Source organism: Hemiscyllium ocellatum, chromosome 31 (assembly GCF_020745735.1).
Source record: "Hemiscyllium ocellatum isolate sHemOce1 chromosome 31, sHemOce1.pat.X.cur, whole genome shotgun sequence".
Taxonomy (NCBI): domain Eukaryota; kingdom Metazoa; phylum Chordata; class Chondrichthyes; order Orectolobiformes; family Hemiscylliidae; genus Hemiscyllium; species Hemiscyllium ocellatum.
The window spans coordinates 44,843,017-44,851,564 of NC_083431.1; positions in this window are offsets into that span (position 1 = coordinate 44,843,017).

Below are 8,548 nucleotides of genomic sequence, written 5' to 3' on the forward strand. Positions count from 1 at the left end.
CAAGTACAGCACACAGCAAGTGGTAGATTTTGTATGTCTAACTACTGTGCACCATTTCCATTGTTTACGGAAAGAGGTCGCACAACTAACAAGTCACGTCATACCTTGTTTTTCACTTTGTAGGTAATGAAATAACTAAGAGAAGGGTGTACTTCATCCTCAATGACTCAGCCCAGCACAACAGATGCAGCTCATCTTGGAACTGAATTTGAGAGAGAATGACTGGTCTTGGCATCATACAAGCTGAAAGGGCCTGGTGAACAGGATTCGAACTGATTGGTCCAACATATCTGTGCCAGTCATCAAGCACCCAAGGACTTTTCTCTATCTCTTTCTAAAAATTCTTGACTCAATGACTCAAAGAAATTTTGACCATGTCCCTTGACATTCAATATCATTACAATTGCTGAATACCACACTATCATCTTGGTGGCATTGTTGATCAGAAACCGAACTGTATCAGCTTCTTAAATACAGTGGCTATAAAACAATTTGGCAGTTGGACACTTGGAGGTGACCAATGTACCCTCTGATTTCCAAAAGTCTGTCCACCACTCACGACAGCAGCATTCTGGAATATTCTTCACTTATTTGAATGAATGTCACTCCAACAATACTCTGGAAGCTCAACAACCTTCCAAGACTAAGCAGCATACTTGAGGAATACCCCACCATCATCTTTGACTTTCTTTCTATTGCACAATCCACATGATGCACTGCAAGGCACTTTGATGGCACCTCTGAAAATACCGACAATAGATGTGGGTAAACTACTGCCTGGAGGCAATAAATTATCTTTGCAGCTTGACAATAGGATATAAAGTTTCCAATGTTTTAAAAGAAGTTTTTGAAGTATTTGATAATGAACAGTAATAAAACATTAAAAACCCATTGAACATAATTTACAAGTAGGTTTGAGTTTTAAGACCCATTGCTCAAAAATGTTATGTAGCTTACTAATTTACCAGACACATAACGTGTTACTAAAACAAGGCACTTTTTAAAATCCCTGCCCCACACACCCAACCATGTGACGCTAAGTATTGGACTATTTCATCCATAACTGAAGTGCAAGTTTGAAATATTGACAATTTGAAGCGGCTGGCAGGTCACTTTTACTCATTTAAGGGAAAGGAAAATCAAATTGAGTCTGGTTTTCAAATAGTGGACGGTGAAATTTTTTTTTTTAAAAAAAGGAGCTAGCACTCGAGATGATTTTTCAGCAGAGCAAGCCACTGCTCAAGTAGTACATTTTCAACACAGCACCATAATTTTGGCAGCAATTTACAACTGAGGAAATTTTTTCAACTTAAAAGCGAAACATTTCTGAGTAGCAAGCTTTAGTTCAGGAAGTCATTACAAAGACAGATTACATTTAGCAATTTTTAAACACCAGGGCACAGTTAGCATTTAGCTTAAGGGTGGCTTTCAAAAGAATTCATGTTACTGATATTACTGTGCTCTGAATAGCCAAAAGAAATTGAGGATATTAATTTACCATTAAAAATTATTGCTAGCTCTGTGTAAATGTCATTGATAACAATTTAGTTACTGTATTAAGAAATCACAGTGCTTCCCAGTAATTTAATTAGCTCAAATGATAGCTATGGCATCAAAGACGACACAGGATTTAATTCTTGTCAGACAAATGAACAAATTTAAAATCATGGATTTTTAAAAAAAAAATGGAATACAAGGCACACCATTGGGATTGAATTTCTTCACAAGACTATATTGAACATATAAAGCTCCTCTGGAGTAAACTGACAAATATGACCGTAGATGAGTCGTCAAATTTAACTAGGATTATTAAAAAACATCAAGGAAAAAAGTTTTAAAAAAAAAAGCACAGGTGATCACTTTTCTGAAATCTCTTTTACTCAGGCCTCCAGACGTATAAATGTCCCAGACATATGTGCAAATGACACATTAGTCAAAATAGTGAGCTACATTAAAAAAGGAAAATTAACAACTGCTAACCATTAAGCAGCAGCAGGCAGATACTGTAAAAATTCCATGAATTTACCAATTTTCCAATCCAAGCAGTATTTAGTGATGAATACTGATTAGTTATACAGCCCCTGGTGGGGTACTGTGATAAAAACAAACATCAGAAACTTCCAGTGGAATGTTATCAAAATTAAATGAAAATATTGTTACCAGGATGGTGATAATCTGTGATATTAAGCAGCATGCTTGAGAAACACTCCCTCAACCATCTTAAACCTCCTCCATCTCCATCACTGGCATAGTGGAAGCAACATCCACCATTTACAAGATCCACTATAGCAATTTGCCAAGGGTCCTTCAAAAGCACTTTCTAAAAGTTACCAAAGAGGTAACTTTGATGTTACTATGATGTCCACTATGCTCGAATGCTTTTACTGTGTCGGTGGATACTGCTTGCTCCATCTCAATGGAAACCTTGGCATAGAAATAACCACAGAAGACAGCACCCTGTCAGAGTTTATGCCCTTGTCCACGGCCTGCTGCTGGTTACTTTCAGCAGATCCAATTGCAGGCTTCCTGAGGAGGCCTGATCTAAAAGGATTACTCTCTTTCATCTAGCATAGATTTGCAGCTACTTTAGACTTTGCTTCAGAAACATACCATAAACTCCAAAGAAGGAATCAATCCTACAGCACTGCAAAACCAGCATCCTGATCACCATGCTATCAGTTCCAGAAAGGATCCCAAAAGAATTCAAATCAGCAATCTTCAGATAACACCAAACTGCGTGCCAATATCTGAACTTGACCATACAGGAATAAAACACTTTCTGGAGGTGTAACTCCCAGCAGTGCACAAAGACACTCAAGATGAGGTCTAATCAAACCAGTGTACAGCTGAAGCAGGACTTTAACCCTTTTGTATTTTCTTTTGAGCAATTAACTTGTTCAGGTACATTATAACAAAACTTCGGGGTATGAGAGACTTAAGCCCAGATGTTCTGGCCTGCAGTTGTCTGTATTCACTCATTTATTAAATACTTTTGCTAATTTCTAATTGTTAGGGCCATTCCAGTATCTGGGAAAGATCGCAAAATCATAACCAGCACATCAATTCTCATTTAGATTTGTCTAGGAAAGAAGAACTTTTAGCAGGCGGTGTTCTCTTACAGGTTAACAGAAAACAAGCAAGTATCTGCCTAGCTTTGCTCTTGAATACACTGCATTAAAAGGATTGAAAAGCAGAGAAACACACATTGGCCAATAGGCAAGTAAAATAACTCACGAAAATATTGTTCTATCCAAAGGAATTATGTGCAGGGCTCCCTGTTCCTGATCGAGTGTCTTGTCTCCCCAGTTTCTTTCCAAACCATTCCAATGGAGGTGCATGCTAAAAAGTGGGGTGAATTGACTTGGTTTATCTTCATAGCTACAGTCTTGACAAATAAAAGCTCATTCTGACATCCTACCACCCAAAGGGACATTTCACATAGATTCCAGGTCACAAAATACAGCAATTAGAACAGGTGAAAAACCTTTAAATTTAAAGTAAAACTTTATTCAAGTATAGTTGAGATTTCTGAAGTATAGCATGTTTTTTTGTGCAGCTACAAATTCAAGATAAGGATCAGAGGTACAAGAACCAACCAGCAGAATGTTATTTACAAGTGGTATAATGCCTACAAAACATCAACTGAGAAATTACTCAAAGCTTTACAAAATTCTGCATTTATTTTCTATTAACTAGGAGAACACCAGGAACAAGAAGTCACAACCTGAATTATTGGGCATTCCACATGAACTCGTGTGGCCCTCACCAAGTATTTTGGTCAATAAATATGTATATGACACATATATAAGCAACTGTAAAATGCAAGTCTTGGAGTCCTTCGGCAGTCTTCCACTTTTAATTTCATTGTGGAGGACACTGCATGTACTTAGTTAATATTGTTCCACATTTAAATTGACACACCTTCCAGTACACTGACCATTAAAGCCAGTTCAAACAATGCAGCTGAAACCAAGGTGTGCTGTAACAACATTAAGCGTGAACATGGATTAAACAGATATAAATAAAAAAAGCCTAATATTCCTCCCGGTCCTGGAATAACATTGTATACAGGAGATTACAAGATTGACAGAGTTACAAAATTCACCCAAAGCCTCATCTATTGCAGGTTTCACATGCAGGTACAACAGGGTTAGGAGTTTAATTAGTTGAACCTAGTTGATACTATTTGAACTGAATCACTCAAAATTCAGGCTACATTAAAACAGAATTTCATCACACCATACAGAAGGGAGATCAACTTGTGTATAAACAAGCAACAGGAACCAGAACCATTTTAAATGTGTCAGAATATACTGTGCAGAGGCATGAATCTTAACTAGCAAGAAAACTCAATGAGGGGGGACAGGTTAAACTCAAATTGCATCACATGATCCAGCAACCTTTCATGTTGTGACACAAGTTGAACTCAAATCTCTGGGAACACTCCTAGTATTGCTTCTCTTAAAATATATATTTTTGATGATTTTTCATGAAATTCTGCATACTTTGAAAACAGAAGGGGGTAATAAAAAGGAAACCAGCTCTCCTAAAGTACAATGGTTTGAATGTTTACTGCAGATATATGGCTAGTTATTTTATCTCCAAAATAGTTACATGGTAGTGAAGATTTAGAATTTATTCTTACAAAAACTCCACATCAAGATGCCACTTTCCACAAAATCCAGTAAACTGCTGTAAACGTTTCAAAACAATGGTGTTCTTGAGTTTCTCCCAATGCCATTTTGTTTTGTCCTATAAGCAATAACCTTTAAAATGAACTGCTGTGAACAATCACCTTCTACATTTAAAGATAACATCTGTTGAAACAAGAACTTGAAATGACTTCCCAAAAGTGAGGAGGAAACTCCCCAGCAAATTTTAAATAAATGCAGTAAAACTATTCTTTAAAAGTGTAATAGCTGCAGCCATCAGACAAAGGCATCTTTAATTTTTCTGGCCACCCAGAAACAATTGGAGAGATTGGAGGTTATGAGGATGAACTAAGCACAGATTTTTAATAAACACAATTACTGGTTTTAAATACAGAATTGTTTTAGGTGCACATTAAGTGTCAGATAGCCCATGTTGAGAGATTGGGTATTGGGGCTGCACCCTGCCTCAGGTCTAGTATTAAGCCAGGTTTAAAAGAATGCACTTGGTGAATATTCCAATGGAACCAAGGCCTTCATGAGACTTACCAGATGCACAGATGAGTCTCAGATCAGAACTGTAAACAGAGCTTGTGTATTTTGGGAATAGGAATTATTTCTATTACGCCAAAAACAAGCAAGCATTCAGAAACCAAATTTTAAAAAAAGGACATTCATATTAGTACAAGCACCATCTTAGCAGATAGATCTAAATGACTTAAGTTAAACAGTATTAGTGCAGGTGGATGGCAGCCCTCTGCTCATTGTGTTGCCAATGTTAAGCAGTATTGATTAAATAGTTAACTCTCCTGAGCAGTAGGCAGAGACATCATGTAGACTCAATGCACTTTTCCAGTAATATCATCGAGTCAGTTGTAGTTTTGTATTATTCACAAACTGCAGTTATGTCCACAGACTTTAGTTTTTTTTTAAAAATTGAATCTTACCTAGTAACCAGTTAGATTTGAATTTAAAACAAACATCCCTTCATAACGAGACAGGAGGCGCTATTCTAATGGGCAAGCAGAAATCAACTGCATCATCCATTGTTTACCCAATTATCTGGAGGGATCTCAAGACAAACAGCAATTTGCATTTATAAAGCATTTGCTCAAATGTATTTTACATAAGGAAGATGTCCTTTGACTAAGTGTTAGTCTCAAGGCTTGGCAATGGCAGAGAAAGTGACGTACAAAGGATGAGGGTTGATTGATTGCAGAACTTCAAGTCCAAAGTTTTGGTTGGACTTCTAATTCTCTCTGTGTGGCATTAATAGTGCCTTTTCATAGAATCATAAAGATGATTTCAGTATAGGAGGTCACTCAGCTCAATGCCAAGATGTTCACAATCAGCAAGAGCAACTCACCCATTTTCCCCACCTTTTCCCTGTATCCTTCATTAAAAGTTAGAGGCAGTTGCTTTAGTGCGATGGTGAAACATCTTGTCAGTGCCAAATGAAAAAAGAAAGAAAATCACACTTGGAAAAATAATAGAAACAGTTAGCAAGGTATTTAAAATGTTTTTGAAGAGACAAGCAAGTAATGCAGTGCATTAGGATATAGATAGTAAAACAAAAGTACAAAATATATTTTAAAATAACCACCATTTGAATTTCACTACAAAAATGCTTTAACTCAGTGAAATGACAGCATCAATGGCAGAATTCAGAATGAAATGTAGCTTCTTAGAAACAGTTTTAGACAATTACGTTCTCTGGTAAAAATTTCTAAAACAAAATCGACACCTGAGTGAATAACCCTGCAACTTAAGAAAAAATACTCCTATAAAACTATCAAGTGTTAGCTCCCAATGTACCAAGATGAAATATATTCTACTGTAAGGGCAAGGACAATAAATCAAGGAGTGTGAAAATAGAAGTATAGAGGCCTACATCATTAATCTTCCCTGCTATTATCGACACTTGTACCATCTACTACACTAGCAACCCCTAGCATAGGCAAATAATCCCATTCATTCTTTATAATTAATGATGAAACAAAGACTGATAATTCAGTGAATGATTCAGAAGCCACTTAGGATTGTTTTGGAAAAATGAACAAATGTACAAATCAAGGAAAACAATCTTCAACAAAATATAAACACAATAGAGGCCTGTGGCAGTTTTGCTATTTTATCATCATAGCCATTTTTCTTTCTATACTAGTGGAAGAATGCCCTGCAACTATTCAAGAGTAAATGCCTTCTGCAATGAGTCTCTGTAGCATACATACTTCTAAAAATGCTGAGTGGAATTGATAATGGTAGTTTATTTACAACAGCCTGCTAGTATCAAATTAGAAGATGACAAATACAAGTGTTCAGAGAAGAGCAATACTGCTGGCATGAAGACATTATAGATTGTTGCTTGGGCTCCAAGAATATATGAGGCTTTTGTGACAGTATTATCTTCCTATAATATTCCAGAGTCCTAGTCCGTTAAATGAAGCTTAGTCTGTCAATTTTTCTTCATTTATTGATATCAAAGGAAGGTTTATGGCAGTGAACAGGAGCTTTTGTAAGGTGACACTGTATATTCAAAAGCACATTAGATTATAAAGCTTTTTAAAAAGCAAACTGAACAATAACATTTTTTAAAAAACATAAAACCTCTTCATGTATGTTTAAAAACACCAGGCCCCTGAGAATGCAATTCCCAATTGTGGCTTAAGATCTATAAATGGAAATTAAAATTAAAAGCTTTAATTTAGTTTTCCTTGATACAAAGTATTTATGACATTCACACAGTCTGATGGCCACCAACCATGCTCGCACTATGCAGTGAATATGAAAGGTGTCAATCCTCAGCAGTTAATTTAAACTAGCCTCCCAGTTTAGGAATAGGACCTTGCACTGATAACACAGTACTACTTGCCAATGTGATTCTATCTTCAGTAACTAAGTGAATGGTATATAATTGGTTGTTAAGTGACAGAAAATCAGTTCATATTGAACTACACGCATTAGGTCAGTGTGCAATGCCAAGGAAGGCATTCAATGGATAAAAGCAGTGTACATGTGAACTATTATTTCCAGCACCTCCTCATGTTTACATTGTTACTGAGTGACTTACTTCAGTTTTCTACGTGCGGTTACTTTTTAAAAGTTTAAAAGCTGGTTTTAAAAAAGGAAAGCTTAAAAGAACAATCCAATTTTTTATGGATTGAAATATTTTTGGATGGCAACATTTTCCTTTGGCATCTGTACTTTGCTTTTGATTGAAATATTCAAGGATTTTGCACAGAGAAAGGAGAACGGATCATATTAACAGACATATGACTGGCATTGCCCTGATGCCATTTATTTAAACAACTATTTAAAAACTAATCAAGAAAACAATAGACAGACAATATCATGAAATTGTGTTAAACACTGGCAATTAACTTAGTTGCTGCCATTTCTAAGTATGTGTTGAATTGGCAAGCCAATCCACATACTGAAACTACTGAATTAAAACAATGATGCTGTCTGTTTATCCGTAAGTGAACAGAACAAATGTTCTACCAGCTAAAAGAAAATTGAACTTAGTGCTTTTAGCAAATATACTCAGCACAGTTAATTCCTGATACTGATCCCAACATGACGTCCAATGTTATGTTTCACCTTAGTGAAATGACCAGCGCTGTTGCTTCAGGGAAAAAAAATGATTTTTTGGCAGATTTTTAAAAATGGAATTTAATGTGTGCACTTTTCATTTAAGTGACCCTTTAAATTCTGTCTTCATACTAAAAAGGATATTTCAAAGTTAGATTAAACTTTTTCCCAGGAGCCCTGAGTGTGAAGGAAGACAGATGGATTAAAATTGGCAGCTTAAGGTATGAAAGAAAACTTTTTTCAAGAAAAAAGAAAGGATTAAAGCATACATGCACAAAAACCGAATCCTGGAAGAGATTTTACAGTGG